At 36.3% G+C, this 16,659-nt stretch overlaps 2 long non-coding RNA genes across 8 annotated transcripts; one reads left to right on the forward strand and one right to left on the reverse strand.

Annotated features, from left to right (window-relative positions):
* Positions 1-1,235: 1,235 nt before the first annotated feature.
* On the reverse strand, positions 1,236-6,109 carry LOC124164840. 7 transcript variants are annotated; one of them, XR_006866096.1, is made up of 3 exons: positions 2,201-2,418; positions 1,997-2,119; positions 1,236-1,276 (listed from the first exon to the last, which is right to left on the reverse strand). It is a non-coding gene; the product is annotated as an uncharacterized LOC124164840 (long non-coding RNA). The 7 variants fall into 7 exon arrangements; XR_006866094.1 differs by lacking the exon at positions 1,236-1,276 and adding an exon at positions 1,291-1,335; XR_006866090.1 differs by lacking the exon at positions 1,236-1,276 and adding an exon at positions 1,294-1,338.
* A 5,196-nt stretch (positions 6,110-11,305) lies between these two features.
* On the forward strand, positions 11,306-13,833 carry LOC124164841. The gene is made up of 2 exons (XR_006866097.1): positions 11,306-11,674; positions 13,675-13,833. It is a non-coding gene; the product is annotated as an uncharacterized LOC124164841 (long non-coding RNA).
* Positions 13,834-16,659: the final 2,826 nt, after the last annotated feature.

Consider the following 16,659-nt stretch of genomic DNA (forward strand, 5'->3'; position numbering starts at 1 on the left):
GTAGTTTTTGACACTGAAGACCTCGGTTCGACTCTAGAAAAATTGTCAACCCACGCGACAAAAATTTTCTTACTTCAGCGCTCCGGGTGCATAGGTACAAGGAACCATGTTTTATTCCTTTATTTATGAAATTAGATTCATGAAATCTCCCAAGGTCATAGGAAATTATAGTATACTTGATAACATGGGCGGTTTTTAGTCTGACGACCTCGGTTCGACTCTGGAAAAATTTACAAGCCAAGCGAAAAAAACATTCGTTCTACAGCGCTCCGTGTGTATAGGTACAAGGAACCATGTCTCACTTCCTTAATTAGGAAGTCCGGTGCATGGAATTTTCCACGATCATAGTTAATTACATTATACTAGGTAATAAGGGCGGTTTTCGACCCTGAAGATCTCGGTTCAACTCTGAAAAAATCCCCAACCCACACAACAAAAATTGTCTTCAGCGATCCGGGTGAATAGGTACAAGGAACCATGTTTCATTCCTTCATTTATGAAGTTAGATTCATGAAATCTCCCAAGGTTATAGGAAATTATAGCATACCTGATAATACTTTTATTATTTTATTAAATAAAAATTAAATTATTAAAATTATATTATATGGCGGTATTTTAGTCTGAGGACCTTGGTTCGACTCTCGAAAAATGCCCAAACCAAGCAATAGGATGACTGATCTAAGAGGGTTGTGAATTTATTAACATTGCTACTCCAAATCATGTATGTAATACTAGAACCATCTGCTTACCAATTTTCTAAGAATCATGACAAATAATCTGACTGCAACTGCATTTAATTCAGCACAGAGCAAATGCATTCCAAATTACACCCAGACCATTAACAATTAAAATACTTATTGAGATGAATTGCTGGATAGAAATAAAAAAAGCTGGCACATCGTAATCACATCCTTATATTATAATAAAATTCACTACAATCTCCACAGTTCAGTAAATAACATAACTATTTACAATTACAGTCATATAAAGTAATGTTTGATCATTAAAACAGAAAGTCATGGGCAATAGAATATTTTTCCAGAATAAATAAAATATAATTTTGTTGAAATAGTAGTACAATTTGATCAAACTAATTTCAAAACAGATGCACATAATTTAAGGCTTTTAAAACATCCATTTAAAGGTGCACTGCCATAATGTCTAGACTTTAAGGAATGATGATTTTGCTAATGCTGGCAAATGTAGCAGTAAGGTCCACACAACAGGTATCACCCTCAGGATTACAAATCCAGCCTGCCACTTAATGCATAGTATCCTGTCCCGGATTAAGAAGAACAGTTTTTCAAATAGTTCATGATTATCCACTGCACCAGGCTGCTAGAAAACATAACATATAAATACCATGAGACAAAGTAAACCGAAGAGTTAACAATGTAATTAATTGAACAAACCATTCAATTTGAGATGCACAAGTATGTTCATGGGAAATCAACATTCAAAAGGAAAAAGTTATGTTCATCCAAGTTATCATTATAGGTCAGTGTATAGAATACCCAACAACACTTAAACCATGATCCCGAAAAAATCAGAACTATGTAATTGTGTTTGTAGTTCATAGAATAATATCTTAAAATAAATGGATTGTACTAAACATCAATTCCATACTTAAAATCATCAACTTCTAAATATACTGATATTCCTCCTGATGTAAGATCCTAATAAAATCCTTGCAAACCTGAAATACAATTAAAAAGACCATCGGAAACAGTACATATTACATAATTTCCAAGGATTGCAGATTGCAGTAGTCTCACACATTATCCAAATATGTAAAATAAAGTTGAAATGCCATTCACCATTACCATATGCCTGCAAAATGACAAGTTCACAGCAATGCATAAGGCCTCATATACTCCAATAGCATATACCAGCATTGCATTATAATTTGCATTGCATTATATACTTGCATTATAACAGCTTTGCCCTGATTTTATCTAACTTAAGAGACAGATTAGAGACAGCTTATCAAACTTACTTCACCAACGTTACCAAAGATAATCAGACTTCACCATCCCCACAGGTCAAAAATACTAAGATTTTCCTAAAGCAATGTCCCTGATGGGTATCTCATTTGCTCCACCATTGAAGACAGATCAACCTAGAAGAAAGAAAATAATTATAAGGACATCCTTGGATACATTTCGAAAAGGCAAGACAAATGAAAAATGCACCTACTTACTCATGCTTGCCAATCATTCATCTTCATAGACTGTTTCCACAATGTTCCGAATGAGACTCACTTGCTCCCATAGTTAACACAGATGTTATTCCATTCTTCAAATCATTTAACAACTCTCATGGCTAACATGTTCACCATTCACCAAACCATAGATGACAAAGGAACCTAGGAAAGTGATAACATGTCCATATGATAATAATAAACTCTCATTGAATGCTTATTAACCCATTAAATCCCAAGCATGTTAATAACTTAAAAATTCCAAATATTTTGATGAATTAGCAATAAAACAGACTCAAATAAGGAAAATTATCGATTTTTATATTTTTATTGTTTTTAGTTTGCGGTTGGTGAAACGTTGCGTATACGCAACGTTGGGAGTTCCCCGGGTCAAATGAGCCGTTTTGCGTTTTTTTCGGAACTCTTTTATTTTTGCAAGTAATTCGCTTTTATTGTAATCCAAATATATAATTAACCCAAAATATTGATTAAACTTGGTATTGTTCATGAAATTTAGAGGACCAATCAGTATGTAAATGAATATTGCACTTTTGGTAATCACTAAACATCTAGCTGCTACAAACTCGGCATCTTCGTCGTGAATTTTTTCGTCACGAACATAATTGTGGCCAACCTGGTCTTTCCTTACTGTATTTCGCAAACTATTTATTCAGTTATGTCCTATATTATGTCGAGTTTAATGACTAAAAGTGTAGTTGCTCAAATCGAAACTTGAATCTTGTACGTGGTAGACATCAATAACAGGTAATTTGTTACTTCCACAAAGTATATACTTGACTATACCGGTCAAATTTGACCGGTTTCGGCTATCACACCATTATAAAGTACAGAAAATATAAAGAAACCGGTCAAATAATAGGAATTTTTACATCGCGGAAATAACAAAGTGTCTGCTATTGATAATGAGTAATTGCTCCTTCACTTTCGCCAAAATATGCCATCATCTTCTCGTCAAAAGATAATTTATGAGAAATTGCATCAAACCGGAGAAATATTTGGTTGAGCTCGCAAAGTATGGACGTATCTTAGAAAACTTATCCCCCTGGTCCAAACTTCTGTTACCAGTCAGGCGTAAGAACATTTTAGGTTCAACAAAACTCTTCCGGGACATCGTTTGACGCACATTAGGAACGCGTCCTTAATCCAGTAATATTTTTTGCTAAGGTGTAATAACCACTAAACATCAGAACGGAAGAACTACCACGTTATTGGAATAATTTCTGAGAATATCACGCACTATGATCACTGGCGATAGTGAACAACTTAGGCTGCAAATGTGAGTTCAGGTTATTTGGAGGGAACTATTGTTCAACAGACAACCACAGATATGGTAAACGCGGATGGAACGGAACATCGCCCCTTCTATTTACCGTAATACCCAGAAAGCCCTTTACCTGAGTTAATATACCAAGAAATATTTTTCTTGGAATCCCTGTGCATTCATAATCTCTCATAGTTCTCAAAAAATTTCTTTCGAAATGACCTGCACCCTCATTTGGAGCCTTACCAGCTCATTATCGTCAGCGGCCAGTGGGCATGAATTTCTCAGAAAATACTGCGATAATGTGATCCCTCTTATCTCTCCATTCATTTTGCTCACTCGCCAACCCCTGCTGTGCACGGAGACCCATTGGTGCCCAGCCTATCTATGCTTTTTACCTTTCCACTACCTTCCCTTTGGATCCTAGTCAGCAACACCACGTAAATACGAATTTACGATCTATTTTCTAACCCTCACATACTCACTTGCTTTTTGCATACTTGTCAACTGTGGTAAGCAGATCGTTCTTACCTTAGGATGCCAGTATATCTTGAAATTGCAGACGCCTACAGAAATCATTATATTTTCTGGACAACTCTATAGCAAAGTTTTTATGCATCCTTTGTTTAGGTCACAGTTAATTTCCACAATAGCACAAGTAAACGCTGATTTAATCTCGCTCGATACGTGAAGTTAAAAATATCAAACAGTCACAACTCGGTGCAAACTCACCACCTGCCAAACATCCTAGTAAAGACCCTTCAACACATATGTAGATGTATATTTAGGACTAAAATACTGTACAATTGCCTGAAACTAAAGTTTCACCATAAGAAGGTAACATATTCTTGATAAGCTTTTCATTTTTCAGTCCAAAAACAAACGCTCTACACGACTACCGCCGCGGCGCGCCGTTTCCCTAGATTACCGGGGTCCTCCCAACGTTGCGTGAACGCAACACTTGCTTTATTCTTAGATAATTTGAAAACCACTCAGTCAAATTACCCCATTTGTTGCAATTGCCTAGAATACAAATGCATCATTGTATTTGCAGAGAGATATAATCATCGAGTGCCTCAGATTTAACATAATATGTAAACTTAGAAGATAACCTAAAATAACGACTTACATATAAATGAAAAGGTCAGTGTCAAAAGAAAAGTTATTAAATTTCTTCCGTGAAAAAATTCATAACATTTTAGAAAGCATTGAACTACCTATACTAAAAATTTTAACTACTTATCAATAACAAATACGGAGAAAAAAAATCGCAAAGTTTGCGTTGCGTTCACGCAACGTTGGGAAGAAATGGGTTAATTGTCTAAAGTTGAGGCCTATGTTAATTAGTTAGAAATTGTAAATATTGCCAATCCCAATAATGAATGTAATACTAGAATAATCCGCATGCAAATATTCCAAGAATCACGGCAAATAATCTGACACAGTGATGTCAGTGTGCACTCAGGTGAGCCTTTAGGTACATTAAAGATTTTACAAATAACTGCAATAAATGAATATACATCAGAACATTAATTAGAATAGGATGGATTCCAAACTCAATCACTGATTTTAAGTCAGCAAATGCTGCACGGAGCAAATGCATTCCAAATTGAGCAATTAGACTCAGACAATTAACAATGACAAGACAATCATGGATGTAAATAACTGAAGCATAAAGCCTGTTAAATTGTAGGAAGTAGTTTTACAAATCCAGTAGAATACCTCGCTCATGTGTTAATTTTAATGGATATATTATGGGTTGAAATGCACTATAGATACAGGGTGGGGTACAGACATAATGGGTATTAAATGAAACGAAATGATTAATACCGAGCTAAATGCAGGAGATAACCCCGAAAGGAAAGATATGGTGCATCTCAATATGCAGTCAAACTATACTAATAATGTTGCATTGATGGAGAGAGAAATAAATCATCCAGGCTCATCATAATCACATTCTTATATTATAATTCACTACAATCTCCACGGTTAAGTTAATCACAAAACTGTATCTATATTCACTAAAGTCATATGAGTGTGCACTGATCATTAAGAGGGATAGTTATAATATGCATATTATCATCCTGGAATAAGAATAACTGTTCTTCAAGTAGTTCATCAATAACCATTGCACCAGGCTGCTAGAAAACACAACATATAAAAACCATTATAAAAAGTATACCAAATGCCAGCAATTCCATACTTAAAGTCATCAACTTCTTAAAATAAACTGATATTCTCCCTGATGTAAGATCCAAATAAAATCCTTGTACACCTGAAATAGAATTACAAAGACTATTTGAAACAATACATGCTACATAACTTTCACAGGTTGTAAAATCTCACATATTAACCAAACATGAGAATAAAGTTAACATGTCATTCAGCATTTGCCAGCTATATGAAAGGCTGTTCATAGCAATATATAAGGTATCATATTCTCAAATAACACAAGCTAGCTCATGCCATTACTAAATACTACCCAGTTCCCAAACTAATCCTACAAAAATATTTTGTAGCCTATAAAAGGGTGGGAAAAATGTGCACATTAACATTATTGAAACAAGTTCTAATTCTCTTACATGACTTACCATTTTTTTAATAAATAATCCTCATGAGGCAACCAACTTCTTCCTTAAATTCTCCTGCCATCATTCCATAATTCAACTGATTTCACCATCTCTCATGAATACCGTGTTAATGCCTCAACTGACCATAGATCATAATTCAACCTAGAAGAATGATAATAATGATATGAACACCATTGGGAATATGTTGCAACGGAACACAAGATGAAAAAATGCACCTACTTACACATGTGTGGTTATGAGACAGCTTCATAAACTTTTCCGACAATGTTCCCCATAAGACTCTCACTTGCTTCCTTAATTTCTCTATCTACATTCTACAATTCAAATGATTTTACCAGCTCTCATAAGTAACATGTTCACACTTCACCTGACCATGGATCATATATCAACCTAGAAGAATTATTAGAATTAAAAGAACAACCATGGAAATATGTAGCAAGGGAAGGACTGGATGAAAAAATACATCTACTTACACCTTTATGGTTGTGGAACAGCATCTATGACTTCTTTCAATAATGTTCCCCCAGGAAACTGTCACATTGTCCTTAAATTATCCAGCAAAATTCTACAATTCCAATGATTTTACCAGCTCTCATGAGTAATATGTACACGCTTCAACTGACCATAGACCATTCAACCTAGAAGGATGGCAATAATGATAAAAACAACCTTGGTAATATGTTATAAATTTATAACAATATTTTGCGATTGCAAGGGAGGACAATGGAAAAAAACATCTACTTACACCTGTGTACTTATGAAACAGCTTCCAAGACTTAGGCAGTATTCCTCATAAGACGGTCACTTGCTTCCTTAATTTATCCAGCAGTCATTCCACAGTTCAAATGCTTTCATGAGTACATTTTTATTTTGTTGCTGCTTCACCTGACTAGCTCATCATAGTTCAACCTGAAAAAATGGCAGAAATAATAGGAACAACCTTGGAAATAGTTTGCATAGGAAGGACAGGTAATGCCTGCGAAAAGCAATGCTCATCACAATAATATCAGATTATAAATTGTATGTGGTCATTTTCATTAGGCTTCACCGTATTGATTCACATCCTACAGTGGGTAATCTATTAACACATTTAATGATTAGTATCTATTACAATGTTGAATATTTATTACTTTTTGCATGAATTTGGCCATATAATGTTCAACTTTTGCACTAATCCACAATAAAATGGGCTGATGTTGTTGCACCATTTACACAGTAAATGAATGATAGCATAGATTTAAGGTCTATTTTTCCCACACTACTGTTACACTCTCAATAACTTAACCTCACATAATACCACATGTCCTTATTCCCATGAATTCAACACACAATGACTGCACTCAAATAACTGTCAAATAATTGAACTGCCATATATTGATATCCCTATAGCCCACACTTTAATTAAATTCCTGTCAATAGACCCTTCCTTTAAATGAAGATATACTTTGCGACATTCTCAAAAACTACCAGACAACTTTATAAACGGTACATAGGCTTTATATAAATTTATACGCGAAGGAGTCCATGTATGAAGTTATAGGTTACTGCAATTCGGTGTGCATAATATCCAGTATCATGAAAATATCACTTCAACAGCACTGATACAAAAAAGTTAACTGAAAGCCAAACAAATAACGTAACAAGTGATAATTCAATATTCTACTACATAACTCATAAATTTACTACACACTAGCAGAATTAAAACTCGAGTAAAGCATATAACTTTCTCGTACATGGTTGCATTGAACTTCACAATCATAATTTGTAAATACTTTTCCATAATATCATAATACACTTACTTTTGCTTTCAGCATCCGGATTTCCTAATTAATCACCAACATCTCGTCCTGTTGACAGTCGGGAACGTCTGGTTCTTCCACCAACTCTCCTCCAGCACACGGGTTGATATCCGAGTTGTTTGGATGCAAGAATTTCTATGCATAACGTATAACGAATGCACGAGTTTAACAGGACATCTTATTACGACTTCCAAAAGTGCATAAAAAACTGAAATTATTAGAAAAGACTAGATTCGACTGTCGCCAATTTGTAATATTAAAACTATGTAAACTTATTCAAACTTTGTATAACTTATCTTCAGAATACATACCTTTTTCCAGAAATCGCTGTTGGAACGGCAGTTTGTTTATGTAGTTTGCGACCATCCTGTTGACGACACTCTTAACTTCTCCGCAGTGAAACAAACCTAAATAATAATATTCGTAAAAATTGAGGAATTTCTGAACAGAGAAGGCATTATCCATTGCACGTATAAAACTGAATTGAAGAAATGTATACTGGCGCAAGCGAGCCTACATACGATCCGATTATTCTACTAATTTACAATGAAAATGCACCATTTCCGTATTATTCCGTATGAAACATGACCCGAAGTAATAAATAACATTGAAAAGTTTGGCACTTTTGCATTACTTAACATAATTTCAAGGCAAAGCGTGATGAATCCGTATCAAAATATGCTGGTGACAACAGCGTTGTCAACAACTTTTGAGAAGCCTATATTTCTACTATGTGACGTTCCCTCATTGACATAGACTATTGCTAGAATTATTAAGACTTACGTTGAATATATAAATATTTACAAAGTACAAATACAGGCAAAAAATACTTATAATATTGTCACTTCCTTACCTCACAATGTGCGATGTTATTGTAGATTTCCATTTGTTTCTTCTGCAATCTATCGACCAAGGAGCCTTTCTTTTACGATCAGAAGGAAAACGAAATATTCATACTCCGTTTTTCGTGGAATTGGAGCAAATCGGAGCACTGCAGCACACAATTTTTTGAAATTAATTCATATGCCCTATGCAAACACCATGTAAACAACAGACAGGTGGGAACCAAGATGATCAAACCGAAATGCACTATGGGAGCGTGACACGACCTGCCTTTTACCGACCTTGACAAACCCAGGTGACCGGTGTCGCCCTCCCGTGTCTGATCTCAGGACTATCGCTCCACCCTCTCCTTCCCCCTCAGGTACCCCCAATCAGTCCATCATATAGCCAATGCCATCGTTCGGATTTTACTGGTTGGAATGAAGTTGCAGGGAATCTATTGCAACATACTCCATACGAGAGACAATATCTGGAATAATATACCTCATGCATACCTAAACCTAAGGTAATGCTTGCAATCCCGAGATTGATATAGTGCAGCCCTCCATTCCTCACTGGTTCTTGTAGCTAGGTTTTTTTTACCTCCCTGGAGCTTTTCTTTCCTATATCTATGGATAAGTTCTTACAACACGTATCTAAAAAATTGCAACTTTTCGGGATAGTAAAGGAACGGTTAATTTTTTCTACTTGCACCCTAAAATTAAAAACAAAAAATTCATAAAACGGAAAAAAGAAGCATATACTTGCCAACAAAGAGTTGTTTTTTGCGTGAATTTTATTTTTTATGTTATCGCACTTTGTTTAGGATACCTGTGTCAAACCGGCTAAAATTTTGAGATACATGTTGTTGGAACTTAGCCATCGATATCCTTCTTTATCTGGCTTTGGTGCTTGTCCCTTGGCCTTCCTCTGAGGACTTTTCAATTATTTTTCTCTTTTGTCACGTCTCCATCATTACATCTGTCTCATTATGTGGCCATCCACCTTGTTCCTCTTTGATGCACTGTGAACTATAACAATAATAATAAATTCGTGTATTTCGTGGGTCTTGTGGCCCATGAGAAAATTATTGTACAACTTTTACAAGTTCAGCATGACATTACATTCACAAAATAAAAGAAAAAATGAAAAGAAATATAAAAGATTCACTCGTTGCAAACCGAGTCGTTATGGTGTCCTTTCTTCTCCCATTCTTTAGCATCCTCCTCCTTCCACCCCTTCTCCCCTCCCATCTCTTATTCCCTCTTTGGTCCAGCGGACCACGCCAAATGCATCGCCAAAAAGAGCCGGCCCTGCCTGCGCCTCCTCTCCACTCATCTCTCTCTCTCTCTCTGTCCGTCCGTCCGCCCCTGCTCATACCTTTTACCTCATCTTTCTATCGCACCTTCTCTCTCTCCTCATTCTCTGTCCCGAATCACGCGATAGTTTTTCAAGCTCACATTTTCAAGAATAATATGAGCTGCCATTCAGTGTTTTGAGCATACTAGATTCATCATCTTCACAAGTCAACAATCCTATGATTGAATACGAAAATGAGATGGTAATTTTCCACGAATTTATTTAATAATGTAGGGTGCGTCTCGACCATCTGGTTATTCTCAAGTACCGTACGAAAAAAAGTAAAAAATACAAAGTACTAGTACCAAATGTTTTTCACACTGTACTTAAGAATGACCTGTCGGTCGTAACGCGTCGTTCATTGTTACATAAATTTGTGAAATATTGCCATCTCTATTTTCCATAAAATCAGGAAGACATTCTACTTCATCTCGCCTGCCTCAGATAGTTTCAATCCTAAGATTATTTATACGCAGCCCTCCTTCCCGCTCTCCTATCTGCTAGCCTTTTCTTAGTCACGTATTTCCTCTCTTTTATATCGTTTGTAAATTGTCCTATGTAGCTCGTTCGGGACCGTCCCCTGCCCGTCTTCAAGTCCACCTGTCCTTGTATGATTGTTTTCGTCGGGCCATCATACCTCGTAATGTAGCCCGTTAGGTTGTCCCATCTCCTGAGAGTTTTGAAAGACACTTGTTAGATTTAACCTTTTTTTGCATAATATTTTACCACACGGTTGGTTTTGTCCTGATTGAGTTCATCATTATCCGAAAGCTCTTCGTACGCACAAGAGTGGGTTTATTTGAGTTTTTCCTTTCAATAATTGAGTGAATGAAAGTTAAAATGACGATAGGATAGATGCATAAATGTTCTGTAGTTATGTTACATGTCTTGCGACTAAATGCGTAGGCTGTTATTAATTATTAATTAATTAAACTGGCATATTTTAAAAATCATCCAAATTTGTTATTATTATTGTATGTTATTTGTTGTATCAAATATTGCAAACATCGGGGAAATGCTGAATTGGAAAAAAAATAAAAAAATAGAAACAAGTTTACTCAAGAGTGAGGCGTCTCGGACACTGTTTATTGTGGTGTGTTTTTCATACTTTTTGGACATTGCGTTTGCACTAGTGAATTCTCTCGGTTAATGTCGCTCTCGTGGGGACTACCGATGGTCAGTCGCCCTAATGAGGGTTCACCCTCGACTCCGAGCCTAATCCGACCCTTTCCCGGGGTCCGAGCCATGACCACCTAAATACTCAAGGCCTTCGCACTGAACTTTCTCTTTTCTCTGACGTCACAGGATTGCGGCTGGCGAAAAAACCGGAATCATAGGCACATAGGCGACAGAGCACATGTGAGTAGCGTCAGTTGCGATCCTTGTTGTTGTAGTGTGAGCAAGCGATTTGAGTTTTCAAGCCTTTATTGTGGTGAAGTTATCGATTTGCTGTGTTTAAAAAGTTTTCAGTATAGTAGGCAAGTGTTGTGTACATCAATATAGTTGTAATTACGACGGGAGAGAGATAGTGAGTGTTTTCCAGTTTCCCAAGGAAGGACTGAGAAGGAGGTGGATGAATGCCATCCCAAGGAAGGACTATCAACCTTCAAAGCACTCAAGAGTAAGTATTTATTTTTCCCTATTAAAATTAAGCATAGTAAGGTGAATATTTTCTAATAATTGAATTAAATATTTTATACTAGAGGAGTTAAACGTGAGGTAATTGCTGCCATATCGATACATGCATTCTCTTCTCATAAACTTTTCGGGGTTAAATTCTTTCTGGGCTTGATCTTATATTGTATACATGTGCACCGAATAAAGTTATTATATCAACTATGTAGCATCAGGGATTGTACGAATAGAAAGCAGTGAAACGTTTGAGTTAGGAAATGGTCATCTGTTGGTCTCAATTAATTATTGCAGCTTCCGGAACTTATCCTTCGTGAATTCAAAGATTAATTTTTACATTGATCGTCAAAACGATAGTCACATTGGCCATGTCCTATTGCATTTGTTGCTAACTGTTCTATTTGCAAGAGAAGGATTTTAAAAGTTGTGAGTTTTAATAAATTTTAGTCGTTCAAAATCATGGATTAGAATCATTACTATACGCTGAGAAATATTTCTAGCATCATAAAAGTACCGTTGTGATTAAGGTAAGGTTATTTATTTGATCGCATTGATAGGTGTTAATGTATTTTCCATTTATTAACCGATATTTTCCTGAAAAATAGCTGCGAAAGCAATCCGTGAAGTAAGCTGCTACTCTATAAGGCGGGTGTGTAGGTTATTTGTTTGCTTTTTATTTAGTCTTCGCTTCTTTTTTTCTTCATCATATGGATCCTCAAATGTGAATCATCTAACCTTGTCATACACTTCTTTATTTCAATGGCTTGGAATTATTCGCTCTCTCTCTCCATCTATCAGAATCTACTGTTTCAGCTATGTTTACGTCAATTTCTTGTATCTCAAAGTATAAAAAAGCTTCGGAAATACTATTCATATTAAATTATCATCAAAATTATATAAAATTTCCTTATTCTTGTCCCGTATTCGTAACCCCGTTCATTAGCAAGTGGTTGGCTTTGCGCTATTTACTGATAAAGTTATATTATGTATTAAAGGGTATTTAATCTGTTCTAACCACATTCCATTATCATCTCGATCCTGCGTATGATGACTGGTGCTCATTCATTACTAAATGCTACTCCTGAAGAATTGTCAATAGTAATTAAATATGTCATCAAAATACATATCGTGATCAATTTGCTACTGGTTTTTAAATTTTAAATTTGTGGCTTCACATTTTTTTCTTCGCTATCGTGATCCTCAAATGACATCTTGCCATCCACTTTCTTATTTCTATTAGAAATCAAATTCCTCTCATTCACAGATTTTCAGGTTTTAGGATCCCAAAACATTTATCCTTTCACATTACTTAAAATCGTCATTTTTCCTTTGTCCAATTAATGTCTCTCGAATTTGGATGTATGCCCCACATCCACATACTCTTGCATCTTTCACATCTGGCTTCATTTCTGTTTTCTCACATGCGATTTCATTTATTGGGTTTTCTTATCTTTGCCTATATTGGGACTTGTGCTCGTAAAATATGCGCAACAAAGCATATCATCTGAATTTTTTCATTCCAACCTCCATTTTATCAGCAATTTTCTTCCCTCACCTATTAATGTTTTATTTCATTCATTTGTGTGAGTCCTTCGGTGATTGCTCGCCATAGGGTTGCATTGAGCGGCGAATGGTATCAAAATTCCATTTTCTCAAAACTGTCGTTTCCAATGACTTAATTGATGCATGCTCTTTGTACTCCCTATTTTTAAGAAGCTGCATAAATAGTCAAAAATGAGAAAGAGGGTGCTTTTACTTTTTTGGTAGTCATGATGACTGTCTATTGTGACCCCTAGTAACAAGGATGGATACTTGCCGGTCCAATAAGTTAGTAATTTGTTCAGAATATTTACCTTATTTTATGACAGCATCTTGAATCTTTCAATTTATTTCTCTGATATATCCATTGCTCAGCCAGAAAGCTTAGAAATTTGTTATTCTTACAGTGCCCATAAGTGTCAAAAACTAACAAGATAATCTTTTTTCCAGGGTTGCCATTAAGATGAAATCCTTTGGAGGCACGACAGGAACTTAACTCATTCGATAAAGTGTTAACTCTGGCAGACAAAAACTGATCACATAAACTACTGTTCAAAGATTTGTAAGCTTCTTGATGACATTAAAATAAATGCTAAAAACAATAAAAAATTTAATGACTTTTTTCTACCCAACTGCAATTACTTCATAAGAAGAAAGAGGCACTGAGATACAACTTAGGTGCTGTTAAATCTGATCAATGATTGTTTTCACCCTGATAGATATCAGGCAATTTCCCAAACCCTTCTCGAGTGCTTGTGAATGGGCTGAGTTTAGGGGTATTACTCTGAAAGTTTCACAGACAAGCAAGTGACATTTGGTTTCTTGGTGTCCTCTCTGCTGGTGGTGAGAAATGGAGGTAAATGTTTCACACATTTTTAAATGATTTGGGTAGCAAATGGTCTAGTGTTGTCTGGCTCTGTGGGATGTTAAATCTGATTAATGATTGGTTTCACTCTGATAGAGATCAGACATATTCCTAACCCCTTCTAGAGTGCGTCTGAATGTAATGAGTTTAGGGGTTCTTATTCTGAAAATTTCACAAGCCTGTGACTGTTGTGTTCTGTGTATCCTTTACGTAGAACCTGTTCAATAATTCGTCCGACACTAAACAATGTGATGAAACGAGGTATTTTTTGACACATTTTAAAATCATTAGCGCAGGAAGTAGTCTATATATTATCTCTTTTGGTTTCGTTAAACAGACCTCATTGATTTTCTCCGTCGCGATTCTTCCGTACCCTTAATCAACAGATTTTCATCCGTTTTCGAGGTTGGACAAATTTAAAATGATATTTTAATATCCATAAAAAATCTTACGGTTTCTTAGTGCTAGCCTTGATACCGGGATTAATGCTTTATTTTCCCTTTTCTAATGTTTTTCGTGAACGGTATGGTCATGGATATTAACTTCATAAACAATATCTAGAAATTCATTCTTCTCGTAATTTGGCAAGAATTCCGCTATCGTCTTCATTCGTAAGTTTTATTTTGGTGAATGACTGTAGCGCTAATAGTGCAGTTGAAGGACTTAAATCACTTCTTTAGTCTTAAGAGCCGTCAGGTACAGAAATATAGTCTTCCAATGCATTCATAATGATCATTGACAATTATTCCGCGCATTGATAATTATTTTGAGGCGAATATGATATTGGAGGATAACTCAAACAAATCATTCAATAGATAAGTGAAGGCATTGTACCGTGCATTTGCCAAAAGATTCATTCCGTGTTTATTCTTGAAGCGTTTCGCATTGTTTTCCACCGGCGCCTACCCTCCCAGTCCTATGGTACGGGATCAGGGTTCCGTGGTCGTTCTCCGGCCGTCCGTCAGCCCCAAAGCTTTGACGTCACAACTCAGTGCGGAGGCCTTGAGAATCTAGGTGGTCATGTCCGAGCTCGCGACGGATAGACCCAAAACACCGGGAGGGCCCCCACCCATGTGGGCCACGTGTAGTACAATTTTGATTTTATAGTTCCTCTCGTGCTATCAACAATTTATTGCCTTTATCGTCTTCTTGATGACACCAGAAATACGGTCCTTTTTTGATCGTCTTTCTACGATGATTTTCAAGAATTTTGTCCAATGTGCGCTAAAAGTCCCCTTTTGACTTGGCAACGCTGCAGCCATCAACTTTGGGGTGGGATAGGAAAGCCCTCTCGCTCGACGCTCAACAATGGCAAACCCTGTTCTGCAGGGCTATTCAGTACCTGTTTACGCGGTCGCGAAGACGAAAGATTTCGTGACGGGATCGCGAAAATCACATTGTTGCTATTCTGTAAGCCATTTCGAACATTCCGCCACGTAAGTTTCGTGCTTCAGTTTACGCGACGAGAGTTGTCAACGAAAACTCAGTTTCCGCCGCGTAAACAGCAGACCGCGGTAGACGACGGGGCCACATGCTGTTAATATATGTCAAGTATTTGCTTGGGCATGTAAACAGCGGTGTTCATTGTAGTTGTGGACGTAATTTCATTTCGTGCAAGTAATATTTTTGCATATTTAACTGTTAATTTCATGAATTTTAAATTATTCTTGTCTTGTATATGCTTCTCATATTCTCTTTTCGGAATACATACCTATTGGAGTTGGAGGTGTTGTTATCTGTTATTGAGGAAATGTTTTATATTTTTCATATTTATCGTCATCGCCCGCTTAATTGCATATCTCAATGGTACTCTATTTATTTTCAACCGTTTATCAAAGTGAATACTTAAGTTGAAAATGTGTCGTCGCATCTTGTTTTTAAGCCGCGTTTACAAGACATTTTCCCGTCGTCTGTTTCACTATGAGTGTAGATGATGTATGAGCGTAGATATTTTAAATGCTTTGTTCTACTTTTCCCCGGGACGGTTACAAAGTTAGGAAGATATTTGTTGGTTAAGAGGAAACGTATGTGTTCCATTCATGAATTTGCTGCTGCGAGTCATCTTTGTGGCGTTAGTCAGTGCTTTCCCACTTCGGAATGCAGTGTTACTCTATGAATACTAGTGTATATGCAAAAGGAGTATGTAGCGGGATTCAAGAACTTAGGATAAAGTACAAATGCTACTTTTAATAACCACTAAGAAGGTAAACAACTCGTAGTATGATCATAAGATTATTTTGTTTCTTCTGGTTTGAAAGGGCTCATGTTCAACATCAATGCTAAAATAACATGAATGAATACTGCGCTCTACAGTCTGCATATACAGTTGTTTAAGACATTTTTGGATGATGAAGTTGGAGGGACATAACTAGCAGAAAGACAGCTCCTCTGCTGATCAATGTTTTTACTCAGGCTGGCGATGTGTAAATATTCACAATTATTGCCGTATAGTGGATGTATATTTTTTCTCTACGTTGTGATGGCTATTGTTTTAACTAATCAAATACAAGATATTGGCACTGAAAGGATATAACTGATAGGTGAATCGATTTTGTGTGTTTACATTAGGT

Source organism: Ischnura elegans, chromosome 9 (genome assembly GCF_921293095.1).
Source record: "Ischnura elegans chromosome 9, ioIscEleg1.1, whole genome shotgun sequence".
In the NCBI taxonomy this organism is placed as follows: domain Eukaryota; kingdom Metazoa; phylum Arthropoda; class Insecta; order Odonata; family Coenagrionidae; genus Ischnura; species Ischnura elegans.